General features: G+C 33.7%; 1 long non-coding RNA gene across 2 annotated transcripts in view; it reads left to right on the top strand.

Annotated features, from left to right (window-relative positions):
• LOC116419394 overlaps positions 1–15,793 on the top strand; it is a 140,332-nt gene that overhangs the window by 89,040 nt on the left and 35,499 nt on the right. The window contains exon 3 of one of the 2 annotated variants that reach the window (XR_004229697.1): positions 12,489–12,615. The exons of the other annotated variant lie outside the window; for it this stretch is intronic. This is a non-coding gene — a long non-coding RNA (uncharacterized LOC116419394). The remainder of the gene's footprint in view (positions 1–12,488; positions 12,616–15,793) is intronic. 2 annotated transcript variants of the gene reach the window in all.

The raw sequence follows: 15,793 nt of genomic DNA, 5'->3' as shown, positions 1-15,793 counted from the left end.
AAGCTTATATTTTCCAAGGGTTTGATAAAACAGTATTCTATTATTATTTTATAAGGTTGATTCCAACATTATAATAAATGATGAATGATTCCCTACTAGATGGTACACAATTTTCTCCTTTTGCAAAATTATGTAATTATCTTTCTGTTTCTAATTCACCATGTGGCTTCATACAAGTCATTTAAACCTAGCTTCTTTTCTCTTAAAATTAAGAGTTTGGACAATAGAACCTTGAGGATTTATTTGAGCACTAAAATTCTGAGTTCATATCTAAATTTTAGGGTTAAGTATCCTACACAAAAAACAAACAAACAAACAATCCACAAATGTGAATACGAAGCAATGGTAAGATGGCAATTTTTTGCTTGTGTTAAAACAATGGCATTGAAGCTCTCGGTCATTAATGAGCTAAAAGATTTTATGAAATCACTTAATTTTTATTAACATCAATTTCTTTATCTATAAAAATAAGAGGATCAGAGGAGACAATCTCTACGATCCCTCATTTTCTACAATTATTCTTATAATAATCTATTTTTCTGGTAAGGCAAAATGGATAATAAAATTGAAAATAAATAGACCTACTTAAAAGAGATAATCAGGGAAATTACATTGAGACTATGAAAAAGTGCTATAGACAATGAAATAATATAAAAAGTAATATAAAGTAAAGGTATAAAATAATATAAAAATTTTGTAGCACTTTCTCTAATAAGTTTTTTATTTCTCAAATACATAAAACAGTCAAAATTATAAAAATGATAAAGTGATAAATGGTCAAAGGATATAAACAATTATTTTTCAGATGAAGAAATGAAAGCTATAAAATAAAAATATAAAAAGTTGTATTTATTTATAAATATAAAATCATATAAAAAAGTTCTAAATTACTATAGATTAGAGAAATGCAAATTTTAAAAATTTAAAAATTTAAAAATCACCTCATACTTATCAGATTCGTTAATATGATAGAAAAGGAAAATGACAAATGTTGGAGGGGCTGTGGGGGGAAATGAAGCATATGCATTGTCAGTGAAGTTGTGAATTAATCCAACTATCTGAAAAACAATTTGGAACTAGGTCTAAAGGCTTATAAAACTATACATACTCTTTAATACAGCAATATAACTATCAGGTCTGTATCCCAAGGAGATCAAAGGAAAAGGAAAAGAATCTATAGAAATTAAAAAAAAACCATCTTTTTTTGCAGGGGCAAAGAATTGTAAAATAAGGGCATGCCCATCAATTGGGGAATGGTTAACAAATTGCACTATATGAGTGTGCTGGGTCATTCTTATGCTATAAGAAATGAAAGGGGGAATGGTTTCAGAATACTCTAGGAAGACATATACAACCTGATATAAAGTGAAGTAAGCAAAAGTAGATTATTGTATACAGTAGTAGCACTATTATAATAACGATCAACTATGAATTACTTTGTTACTCTGACAATGTAAGATAATTACAAAGGACTTTATGATGGAAAATGCTTTTCACCTCCAGAGAAAGAACTGAAAAATTGAGCGCAAATTAATTTTTTTGCTTTTTTCATAATATGACTAACATGGAGATCTTTTTGCATGATTTCACATGTATAATTGATAATAGTTATTTGCTAAATTACTTTGCTAAATTATTTGCTAAATTACTAAATTATTCAAAAAAAATTGAAATTGTTTGCTTTCTCAGTTAATGGAGGAAAGGCTGGAAAGGAGAGAGAATTTGGAACTAATTTTTTTTAAAAGAATGTTAAAAATAAATAATTTTTAAAAACTCTGATAATAGTGAATTATCTCCCCTTTAGGTAGATTACAACATCATTTACTCAATCATACAAGTATTTATTAATTGCCTACTATGTACCAGGCACTAGGGATGAAAGTTCAAAAATGAAGCACGCTTATTTTTATTCTAATGACAGAGACATGTACAAATAAAATATATGTATATATTGTGTATTATGTTAACAAGTACAAATATATATAAAGTAGTTAAATATAAGGTAGTTTAGAGAGAGGGCAATAGAGATATAGGGGATCCAAAAAGGCTACATTTAGATGATGCTATCTTGCCATGTTGGAAAAAAAGTCAAACTTTCCCATATTAGTGGAAATGGAAATTTTAAATTATTGATGAATAGCTGATTATAAACTATTACACCTATTTTTAGAGCTATATTAAATTAAAATTGAAAATGGATATTTATTCTACAAAACTGTATAGTATGGAGACCATTTGCCATATTCATATATTCAAGCTGCATAAATTCAAAGCAATTTTGCTGAAAATCCTCATCTAATCACATCTTCAAAGTAAAATGGGCTTTATTACAACTCCTACCTATGAGTTATATCACCACCCATGAAATCTTCTTCTGAGAGTGACCTGGGAAAGGCCAAAGGATGAAAAGTGAATCATTTTTAAAATGCTCAGCCTTTATTCAGAGAGTAAAGGGAACAGGAAGACTATTCCTAAATCATGTGGTCTTTGCCCTGAAAGCTCTATCCTTTGTCATCAGGGAAATCTTCCAACAATTGTTAGACAGTTTATTCAAGACTTGCTTCATCTTGTTTCTCTGATACTGGGGGCAATGTTAATGCCAGTCAGTGGCCTGTCACAGACATATTCTCAGGGGGTGGTTCTGATTACACATTATGTGCTAGTTTTAGAAAGTGTATGAAAAATCATCTTGAAGTCGTTTTCTGGTTAAGAAGGAAACCTATTGATATTTTTATCTTGCAAGAAGTTAACTCTCTAGTGATTCTTTAGATATCCAATAATCAACTAGTTTTCCTACCATAAGTTAGTTCTTCCAAATCCATAGTCAGGGAGGAAGACTTGCTTCTTATTCCAGAGAAGAGTTTCCTGCTTTCAACATTCAAAGCTTGAGGAAATTTTCTGGCTGCCCTTTTTTGATACATCTGCTTGTAATCCCAGTAATCCAAGTAACACACTAGGACATGGATACCTGCTATGAAATAAAGGTCGAACTTTGGCAATTTGATGGAAGCACAACTTTATATTACTGTTGAGAGTCAATTAGAAGATGTTGTGTCTTTTTTGACAAACACTACAAATTAAATTGGTGTGGTTTTGAAAATGGATATCCATCATATAGAATTCCCTAGGGTGGTGGCCACTTGCCAGAAGATAACCATAAACTACATGGATTTGTCAGTTTAGCATCAATCAATGTACCATGAAGATTGTGTTCTTGCTGATGCTATTTTAATTTAGTGAGCCATAAATTATGGATCCCATCTTTTAGTGTTTTGAAGAGCATTAAAATTTGTTCTAATATCTAAGCAGCTACTGAATATGTTAAAAAATATCAGTTCAAAATATATTTAGTATTGACATTTAAACAGACATGGCAACATATGATTAGTGTATCTGCACCAAATTTGGATATTCATAGTCACTCTTAAATTATGCATGTTTTACAACTCCATGGGTAAATGTGGTTTTTCAAGGTTATTCCAGGAATAATTCTGTAGAATATTTGATTAATACTTTGTCATGGCCTTCTGCAGAAAACTGAGAGAAACTAAATTGTTTATACTAAACTTATAGTTTAGTAGGTTTCAGATAAAAATCAAAAGCCATCAGCTGTTTAGGATTACTATTCAAATCACCTATATCGCAAACTATAGGAAGAAAAGTCTCACAGCAGATTAGGAAAATGATGCTGTACTTCCATGGTTGGTCAACTCCCCAAAATACTGATGAACTAATTTACTAGAAATGTCTTAGAGATAAAATGGATTGACTTGTGAGTCTGATTCAAATTTGGGTCCAAGGGTTGTATTCATCTTGACTTTACAAGACTGATCTTCTGACTCTCTGTAAAATGAATTCTTTAAATAAATCCAGAAGAATGTGATAATTAAATACCTAATGACTAAACTAAATAAAAAATGCCAATTCTCTGATGTTTTGTCTCATGAAAAATAAATCAGGGGCCAAAAAGCTAAGACATTCTGAAAAGAAATGGGACTATAAAATGCTAAGAGAGGGCAAATGGATAAACAAACTCTGTCTGGGAGTGAAGTTCTGTGAGTACATAGAATTATTCAGTGCTTGCCCTAGACCTTATGCTAGACCACACAGAGACATGACTTTGACTAGAATATATATATCCTGATAACATTTACTTGTTATTTTGGAAAATATTTTAAATATAAAATAATTGTGTAGTTAGGAGATATTTATAAATCAGATGTTATTTTTTCAATGTTCTATTTCCAAAAAGGATAACACTTAAATCAATGAATAAATGGATAACTATCATTCTCTTAACTAGATCTGGAAAAAGACCATTTCACAATCTCCTTTTGGGAACTCATTTGTTCCAGTGCTTATCAGGTCATTTTCTCTAATGTCTAAACAAAACTTGATACTAAAGTCTCATTTTTTTTTTTTAAATCCAAGGTGCTGTTGTTTACATTTTTTAAATTGTGCACATGATCTTCCAGAGAGACATTGACTCCAGATATACAGAAAGAGGACAAAATGATGCATCAAATACTATATTAAAGAAATGACAGGAAGCGAAGAACAGGTTTTTAAATGAGTCAATTTTAATTTCAGTCCAATGAGAAAGACAGACATATAATATGAAGGGATAAACAAACATGCATTTGGCAGGGCAGGACCCCTCTTTGTTTTAGTCCTTGACACTATATGAGGACCAGAGAGGTTATATCTTGAGAAAGATCTCATGCAAATACCATGCTATTGAATCATTTTTGACATTTTTCAAATAATGTATAATTTAATTGTTCTTCTGTCATCTTTCAGACTTTACATTGTTAGAGATTACCATGTAGATATTGGTAGAAACTATTACAGAACGAATTTTGGACACCACGCAGTATATGTCTTTTTTTTTCAAAGATAAATATAAGAAATACAAAGATTCAGAAATGACATTGAGATTCATGTCCAGAAAGGTAAATCACTGTAATTGATTGCTTCTATTACCCTCTAATGACTTAGGAAGATAGACTTTTTTCTACATTGGTCTTCCAGACTTAGGCATCAGGATTCCAATAGTTTGTTGAGAAAGTTAGTCAATTAGAGGAATTAATGCCTTATTGTAATAACATATAATGAGGTCACATTGATCCTCACTAAAAACAAACAAAAAAACTAATACCTAGAACCATTTTCTGAGTTAGATATGTGTGATGGAGGAATCTAAATCATTTTTTTCATTTCTTTTTTTGAGATGAAGATTCTCAATCTGGGTTTAATTTATTCCCCAAAGGTCTACAGATAGATTTCAGAAAATTGATGAATTTAGATGGGAAAAAATTACACTTTATTTTCCCCAACCTCTAACTAAAATTTAGCATTTCATTTAATTATATTTTTAATTGATGACACAACAAATGTTAAGCACTCTTGCCCTAAAGGCATTTAATTTAAGTACCAAGGTTTTTATAAATTAATGTTCTTTGGAAACAAAAACTTCCTTTCTAATTTTTCATCTCAAAGATCTGTTGGTAGTAGAAAATATTCAGAATGCAAGCTGGTAACTAAATCTCAAAACAAAATCACTTCTTAAGTATCTACTTTATGCAAACAAATGTGCTAAGGAATGAAAATATAAAATTAAAATGAAAAATAATCTTTGCCCACAAGAAGCTTTCATTGTAATGGGAGGATATAATTTGTAATTAGAGGAGATACGCCATAGTTAAGAGTAGGAGGAACAATTGCAACTGGGGGGAATCAAGAAAACTTCCCTGTAGGAGGTGGTACAAATGTGAATCTTGATTCTAGATTAGAAGACTGTCTTCTAGGCATGAGAGATATCCTGTACAAAGGCATGAAGGTAGAAAATGATATGCCTACATAACAAATTTGCTAAGTTCAGCATAATAGGTGGATTCACAATCCTTATTTCCAAGTAGACTAAATAAAATCCCACTTTTCTCTAGTGTAGACAGATAATCATAAGTCAAATCTCTTTGTTACAAATATATTTTGCATATTTTGTTAATTTGAAGAGGGGAAGGAAGTAAGAGAAAGAAAACTTAGGGCCTTAAGGATTTTAGGGATCATGTGTGTGGAATACAGAGAGGGCTTTTCCTAGATGATGGGGATAAAAGGGTGTTGCAGAAATGTTTATAGGCTATATAAAGCTTAGATTCATTCTTTCTCTCTCTTTCTCTCTCTCTCCCCTAATAAATCTGGTAAAATCTCCTGGGGACATAACTATTTACCTGAGTCATGAAGGTATATATATGGAGGTAGTAATACCATTTTGATTCACTTTTCAGTCAGGTAAACAAACAATGACATAATTTATTGGACAACCAAGCCCCCAGAAACTCCTTTTCCAGAAACATCATTCAGTGGCTTGTCACATTTGGATCTGAAAAGAACTAGTCCAACCTTTACAAGCTTTAAATGATTTAGTAAATTTTTAATATTTATTTTCTTAAAATGTAGCTAAGCTAATGGGTCTAAATAATATCCCCCCCAGAAAGAGCATTTCTTGGGTTACTTAAATTCATTTTAAATGCAGGCCTGTTCATTTAATTGAGTCCTGACATAGCTTTGAATTATGAACTAGGCAAAACAAGAACATTTGAGTGACCATTCATTATTTCTTGTCTTTCTCCTTTCTCCTCAAATACTTCTCCTCTCTAAGTAAATTCTGTAGTCTTTTATAGCCCATCTCTAGCATATTTTAAATTTATTTACATCTCAATTTTCTTTAAATAAGTTGTCACTAAATAAAACAGAAAAGCTCCTCTACCTCTTGCTAATTTTCCTACATCTTTATTTTTTACTTTTATACAAATCTTTCTCATTAGCTATTGAAGATTATGAGTAAGAATAACAAATAACATTTCAGCTACCTTGGCAAAGATGTTGTTTCTTTTTTCCTCCCTCATTACAAGATATCAGGGTGAGGCTATGAGTTTACCTAATAGACAAATCATTTAAACTCTCTGAGCTTTCACCTTTAAAAGGGGATAATAATTTGTACCTATCTCCCAGGGGTGTCATGAAGAAAGCACTTTGTAGACCTTAAAGTGCTAAGAAAACTGAGATTGGTTTTCTATAAGCATATTCTAGGCAAAAGGTTTTCAACAGTACTATATGGTTCACCAGGGCAAAAGTCTATATATTTAATATCAATATTTTCCCATGAATGCAATGTGGTTGTGAATCATCGAACACAATGATCCCAAAAGAATGAAAATTACAACTGGTGACCCAGTGGATAGAATGCTGGTCCTAGAGTCAAGAAGCCCTAGTTCAAATACAGCCTCACATACTTGCAATCTCTGTGATTCTGGGCATGTCACTTAACTTCTGTTTCCTCACCTGTAAAATAGAGATAATAACAGTCCCTCCCTCACATAGTTGTGAGGATCAGATGAGACAGTGAATGTTTATTCCTTTCCCTTTTCTTACAAATAACATAAGGGCACATTATCAACATGATCAGGTAACAGAATGTTTCCACTGATGACTTTATTTGCAAGAAATTGTATAAATTATATAACTAGAAAAAGACACGATCAGGTCATATAGTCAAAAGAAGATACAAGACCTTAAGTAGACTATTAACATCCTTTAAATTAAAATAAAAAAACAAAAATAAAAGATGTATATAGTACATTAGATCATTCCCCTATGAAAAATTTGTATGAAAATAACCTTAATAATATAATGCTACCCTACCTTAGTGTAATGCTAATTTGCTCAACATAATCTTTGCTCTCTCCAAACTTGACCCCATCCCATTGTGATCTGTTTCTATGCTTGGGGTCACACTCTGCCTGGAATACTCTTGTATTTCTTTCACAAAATGAAATTCTATGTATCCTTTAAAGTTCAGCTCATATGCCAGTTGACCCAGAAAGCCTTCTAAGATCCTCCCATTTGATCAAGATCTTTCCATCTTTCAGATTTCATGTAGCACTTTATTTGAACTTCATATATTTATTCTACATTATTTGTTTTTCTAATAGCCTTCTTACCTCACTTTAGACTATAGGTCTTAGATGTATCTTCCTTAGAACCTAACATATCATAGGGATACCAGTGGAAATGTGAATCTGTATTTTGGTGATATAGAGAACTTTCTCCATTAAGCAAGTCAGCAATTTTTCTACAGTTTATGGTCTTAGAGGGGCAAGGTTACACAGTCAATATGTGTTAGGAGAACTTCAAGCCAGATAGGAACTGAATTCAAGTCATTTTGGCCATAGGATCATTTCTCTATCTGCTATAAACAACATATTTTAAATGTTTATAAATATTTGTTAGAGTTGAAAATGAACAACAATTTCTCAAATCATATTGTAATATTTATCAATGAGTGAATAGCCACACCTATGAAATTATAGATCTTTCACAATCATATTATTGTATAATAATAGATTTAGAGCTAGAAAGGAACTTGGAGATTCTGGATGCTGTAATCAGTCATTCATCACCCTTCTACCTTCCACAACCTTCAAATTAAATCCAATAAGTATCTATTAAACACCTATTAGGCACAATATAGTGTTCTAAGCACTTGGGGTGATATTAAAATGGAGATAGGGTCCCTGCATTCAAGGACTTTAATCAAGGCTAAGTCATATGCTGTGTACAATAACATTTACTCAAACCTTACTATTCCTAGAAGTAATTTTTTTTTTAGAAAAGCCCAAGAATCAATAAAATCTACTGAAAAGATATTACTTACCCATGACTATAAACTTCAGAAAAAGTCTGTATCAAATCATAAAGGGCAAAAAACTCAAATTGAATATGAAAGAAATGAAAATTAAAATAACTCTTAATTTCACTTATCAAAATGGAAAAAATGGGAATAACCAATGTTTGAGATACAGGAACATAGGCACACTAATATACTGTTGGTACAGGTATGAGTGATCTAAAGATTTTAGATTTTTTGTTGAAATGATGCAAAAATATAAGCTAAAATGATCACTAAAATGATCATATGTAACCTATGAAGGTAAAAAACAGAAAGTAACATCCAATATATTAGTAGCTATTATTACGGCAGCAAAGAACTAGAAACAAAATGAGTACCCATCAACTGAGAAATGGATAAAAAACTATGGTATGTGAATGTAATGGATTATTGTCGTGAAAATAAGTAATAAGAGAAATTCACAGAAACATAAAAAGATTTGTACAAACTAATGCAGAGCCAATAAGCAAAACTAAAGAGAACAAGATGTACAATAACAACAAAGTAAATTAAAAGATCACTCAATGGCAAACTGAATAACTGGAAAAAAAAAAAAACAGTGAAGTTCCTGGAGAGCAGACTTTGAAACACACTTGCCCTCTCAAGTCAATGAGGCAGAGAAATTCTAGGACAGAATACTGTACATATTGTCAGATGCAGTCCCTCTAATGTTTTTTTTTTTCCTTAATTGTTTTTCTTTGTCTCAAGAGGGGATTCACTCTGGAGGGGTAGATTTGAAATGACTGTGTTGTAAAAGACAAAAGACATCAATTACACAATTTTAAATGATCTATCTTGTGTGGGCCAGAGGGAAAGGAAAAGCTTGATCATGGATTTAGAGCTAAAAGAGTCCTTAGAGGTCATCTAGGTTGAACCCTTCATTTTATAGATGAAGAGGTTAAATGAATGCTCAAGATCACTCAAGGAGTAAATGTCAGAGCCAGGATTTGGACCCAAGTTTTCTGAATCCATTTTTTTGCTTTTTACTTTAAAATGACTCTTTTCAATAACAAAGACTTCTTTGACTGAATCAAATGGATATTCTTGGCTAGCTCTCCTGAAATCTCCAGTTACACTGGTCACTGTAGGCTGACATCAACAACCCTGATAGCATTGATATGTGGAGGGTAGAAATAGGAGTAACATTCATGAACTTTGGAATGGGTACCTATCCCCAATATAGTTTAGCATTTTCCACCATTCCCTTTGGGGTTTGCTAGCAACACTGTCTAGGGAGAATTTTCACTGCGGTCATGGATAAGACAACTCAGTCAACCCTAAGTCAGGAAGGGGAAATTGATGATAATTGTCAGATAGTGAGGACATTGGAAAGTCCAAATGTAAAAACGGTAAGGCCCCAGGCCACCCACTAATCCTGTGGAGTATGGAACTGGCAACTATGCCCAGATCCACAGAGCCAAGCCCTGAAACATCATTTGGCTGAACACAGTGCTCGATTTTTTTTCTGCTGGCTTCTCAGAATGACCCACTGACCAAAAATGATACCAAACCACTGCTTGGGCTCTGCAAGTTTACAATCCATATAGAAGAAACATTGTTACATAAATCTTGCCAAGTCCATAGAGCCTTTTAAATTCCCAACTAAGAAGTCTAAGAAATTTATGGCAGTATTGCTAGATGAAGAGGCCAAGTAAACTCACAATGTTGATCTTAGTTGTGTTTAAATTTCTCTTGCCTTCTGGCACTTTGAGCAGTAGTGAAAAGAAATCATTTACTCATAGCAGCATTAAGCATTTAGAAACACTGGGGTACTAGGAGAAGAGCATTAAGGATATAATTTATGTTACACATGTGGTCTCTGAACTAGCTAGCTGCGGGCAGATTTTCACGGAGACTCTAAGCCTGTCATGACATAGGTGGCACAGAAACCAAACAGTGCCTGCATGCAATAAATAGAATGGGCTAAAGGAAGGCACCACTTTCTTAGCAGGGAAATCTTTGGAATTAAAACAATCAACTTTCAACTCTTCCCCCTCCCCCAGCCACCCCATAGAAGAACACCCTTGAAACTAGAGAGGTTCCAGGTATACCAGGGTTGATTCATATGACAAATATACTTTATAGATAAAAGGAAACGATCCCTTGGGGCTGGCATCTTCTGCCTCATTGTAGTTTGTCCAAGGGTAGAATGCCTCATATGGTTACTTTCTCTTCTTTTTCATAACTATAAAAGTTTCAGGTTTTGTAATGAATTTATTCCATTTCGAAAACATTCAGGACTGTAGTTTCAAGAGAATCAGTTGAACCCTGAATAAGAAAAATAAGAACAAAGAAATTTGATTAAAATTAGGCCTTTATTTACTCAACCACTCAACAGTTTTCTGTATTAAATTGAACCCATTAAGTGTGGTGAGGTACAGGACAGAGTGGGAGAGGAAGGGGACAAGAATGTTACATTAATCCATCAATCAGTCATGGATAATTTCAACATGAAGATTCCTGACCCTTAATATATCTTAGAATAACACAAACTGAAAGATGGCTGCAATCTCTGCATTTTACAGTGAGGAGGAAGTGAAGTGAGGTGGCCTATTATTCTATGCCAGATTACTTAGATCTGGGTCAAGATGAAATGCAATATGATATTCAAACTTGTAAGAGACTAACAAATGACTCAAGTAAAAAACCATTTTAATGAAAATCCCTGCATGTGATATATGACCTTCCTAGGAAGACTGCTAATTGTGTGCCCTTAGGTTCATGGTTATGGGAATTTGCTCCAAGTAATACCTAACACTTATCTCCCCTCCTCCCACCTTTTCTAGCTTAACATTTACTTGTATGTAATCTGAGTATTTTATATGGGAAAAAACTTAGCAAACTTGAAACTGGAGAAAATATGTCTTAACAGAATTTGTAATTTAACAACCTAATAAGTCAAACTAGAATTTATTAGAATAACATTGCTGAAGAATGTGCCATCTCTAGATTTTCATTATCAGTGACCTAGATCTTTAAAACACACACACACAACCACACACACACACACACACACACACACACACACACTTCCAAAACTTAGTATTTTTTTCAGAATGAATAAAGTCAAACTTGTTTAAACTCTACAGGATTCTTCATAGACACAGTGAATAGTAAAAAATCATAATAAAGAAAAGCCTGGTTTCTAATTTCCATGAAGCCAATGTGTCTTTTTTTAATGTTTTCCTTTTTCCTACCCTTTACCCTACCCTCATTAAGTTTTTGGGTTTGTGTATCTTTAGATACAGACACTCAAATTCTTTCTTCACTCGGGAAGTTATTCTCCCGAGTGTGTGGTCTTGGAATAAAAGTTAGTTAAGCAAAAAACAAACAAACAAAAAATCAACAACAAAAAGCCCTGGTCTCCCTCATTCAGAAAATGTACATCTCATCATATGGATCAAATCCACAACCACTATAAAAATGGGGAAAGGGGAGATAAGGGAAATATCATTTTCTAAATATGTAATGTCTTTCCTGAAAAGGTTTTCATGAACTCATAATCAATTTGAAAATTTTGTGTGAGAAAAATGAAACAACAATTTTAAAAACACAGGCCTTAAAGGATGCAGTATAAAATTTTATATTATTTTCCTTTTTTATTGTTTTTTCATATTTCTTCTCTAATCTTCTATTTAGGTATCCATCTCTCACTTCTGCAAATACCAAGACTTATTTGATAGATTAAAATAAAATGTCAAACCAAACCTACATAAACTGTCTTTTTTTCTCATATAATGAAATTTTCATTCCTAAGGTATATTATTCCCTCCTTTGAAGAAAAGGATCATGAGAGAAAATAGGCTGAAAAGAAAAGGGAGACATTTGGAAGGACTTCAGTTTTTGATCAACAAATCATACTTACAATAACTGACCAATGATAGGTAAGACAAGGAATCTTTTGCTATACTGCAACCTCAACTACTTGCTCAGCCTCTTAATCAAAACTGTAAAGCCAAAAACAAACAAGCAAATATACCCATCAAATCAGAACCTAGAGGATTAGACTGGCTATTTTACATGATTGTGCCTCTGTTGATGCCAATGGATTATGAATAGATCTTCCTTTAGTGGGGAGATATAGCAGAGAAGAGAGAAGGCTTTGAAAATGATACAAAGGCTTTAAAACAGAATGCAATGAGTTAAAAACATCTACTCTTAGCCCCACCTACCCTCACTCCTCATTTTAGTTCTATGTGCACTTACATAAAGATATTTCCCAAAGATTTTTTTGGGAGAATGTTTTGGGTTTTTTTTTTGTTTTTTTTTTTTGCCCCAACATACAAAGACAAACTAAATTAGGTTGCTAGATACAGTAATGCTGCAGTGATTTTCCTCCTATTAGATAGAAATTTGAGATTCAATTCAAATTTTAAAAAATGATTGGGTATTTCTTTTCTGAAAATAATGCTTTAACTTAGTTGTATTCTACATTAAAGGTCAAAAGCCCAAAGTTCTTGGAAATTATATAATCTACCCTAACAAACTATACTAGAAAATGCACAGGACCAGGTCTCAAGCAACCTAGGCATGGTCTTAGGAGCACCCCTTTAATGATTTGGGTAAATTTGGTAAAGTTATTGGATAACCATGCATCTCTGTTTCTCCATCTGCAAGAAAAGGAATAAAACACCTATTAACACAAGTACCTCTGGTGTGAGGGCTGCTATGCCTTTCAGCTGAGCAAGCTAAGCTGCTAAACTACTTTCCACCTTTGACATCCACCTGCCCCATAATTATTACCTGTGATTCTAAGAAGCTGAAGCATGTGCTTTGTCATGCCCTGATAAACCATTTCATCAGACAGCTAAACCAGGTTGAGGGTAAACTATGGGCACCAAACCCATTGATGAGGTATGGGATCATCTATCCAAGTATATTCCCAGAGCAGAATAGGTGAATGTGAATAATTTCTTCCAATGAGCCATGAAGGAGGCAGATACTAATGGTGCTATGGTAGGTTAGACATTGAAGACATCAAAGTCATTCATTGCTTCCTAAGCCATCATCAGTCTTTCTGACTTCTGCCTTATTATTGGACTTCAATGGCTCTAAAGAGAGAGTGTGCTGATGACTGCATGCAACTTGGCCTTGCTTAAATCCAGTGTCAAAAGACATCACCTATGCTATTTCATCAATTTTCCCTACCTCAGAGTCTTGTGGTGATGGGCAAGTGATGAAATAGCAGGTGCAAATACAAAGAGATGTAGTTACAATCCTGCACAAAATGGCCCAGACCATAGGATCATCTTCTCAATGGAATGAAGCAGTAGTGGGATTTGGCAGCCCTCTGGGTGTCTGAGCAACCTTTTCTAAGGACCACACTCTTCAATGGAGGTGCTACAAAAGGGACCCTAGGAATCATTTTCTTCATCTAACTTAACCCTGGCCTGTTTACCTACAATGGGTAGAGATCCTACCCTTGCAGTTGAAACACAATAAAATGTACAAAACATTTTTCAAAGATGATTCCACTTACCATTGGTACAAGGATGTGTGTGCAACTTATGGACAACAAGAAATCCAGTAGACTTAAAAAATGAACAGCTCTAGTTGTGAGAGAACTCATCAGACATCACATGTAAGTGGCAGCCCTGAGTGAAACAAGGCTGGCAAATAAAAGTCAATTTATCAAAGTCAGAGCTGGATACACATTTTTCTGGAATGGCCATGGGGATGGGAAGCTCTGTGAAGCTGGCATAGATTTTGCAATCAGAACTGATATATTCAATAAATGTATATGCTGTCCATTAGGAAGGTTTATGACATTGCAATTGCCAGTTACAGTAAAGTTCCATTTTACCATCATCAATGAACATGCTCCCATGATGATAAATCTTGATGATGTCAAAGAAATTTTTATGAAAATCTGGAGAACCTCTTATTCATCATACTAAAAGAGGACAAGTTTGTAATTCTAGATTACTTTAACATCAGAGTAGACATAATCTATCAGACTTGGCAGAAAATCCTTGGAAGGAAAAGAGTCAGAAACGGCAATAGCAATGATTATTTATTAATGAAGACTTGCACATCTCATAACCTTCTCATCACCAACACTGTCTGCCATTTATCTAAAAGCAATAAAACTTCGTGGGTGTACCCTAGCAGCAAACAATGGAATTTAATAGACTAAGGAGAAAATATAGACAGGTTATGAGAATGACAAAAGTGGTGAGTGGCTCAGAGTGCTGGACCAATCATAGACTCATTTTCTCCAAGATAAACATTTACATTCAACAAACATAGCAGCATCCCAGGCAAGATGACTACCAGAAGACACAATATCAACAGAGCATTCTCCCAGTGTGAACAGTTTGTTCTTCACTTGGAGGGAAAGCTGAGGCAGTATATGGTTGGCAGCAGGGGAGCAGAAAAGAATTAGGCAGCTTTCAGAGACTGGGTACACAGCACCACATGTATTCATCTGGGCCAGAAAACATGCAAACACTGGGATTGATCTGATGAAAATTATGGGGAAATTGAGAAGGTGCTAAACAAAACAGAACTTCATAGGGTTTACCAGTAGGATAGTTTGTCTATCTCTAAGAAAGCAGCATTTAACTCCATTAAAAGTAAAGTACAAGTGAAATTTAGAGAAATTCAGGATTCTTACAAATGAAATTCAGTTTAAGGCTGATAGTAACAATCCCAAGCACTTTTGTAATGCCCTGAAGGTTTTTTATGGACCAATGACACTGGTATATCTCAGCTACTTAGTGCTGGTGAAGCCCTATTGATTAATCATAAGGACATGATCCTGGAGAGATGGGCTGAACAATTCCATACAGTTCACAGCAAAACATGATCAACAAATGTTGAAGCCAATGACTTTAGTTGAAGTTAATCTCTCTCTTAACTGAACTTCCAACTGAAGAAGAGGTTTTAGATTTCATTAAATATGATGAGAAATTCCATTGGTCCAGAATGCCAATTCCATGATAGCATTCTTGCTCAGGTTCTGAATAATGGAAAATGCTTTTGTGCTTTTCCAGTCACCAAGGGAGTAAAGCAGGACTGTGGGTTTGCTTCCAAGCTTTTTAGCATAATATTTTCATTAAT

This window comes from Sarcophilus harrisii, chromosome 1 (genome assembly GCF_902635505.1).
Source record: "Sarcophilus harrisii chromosome 1, mSarHar1.11, whole genome shotgun sequence".
NCBI lineage: Eukaryota > Metazoa > Chordata > Mammalia > Dasyuromorphia > Dasyuridae > Sarcophilus > Sarcophilus harrisii.
This window is presented reverse-complemented; position numbering and strand designations above follow the sequence as displayed.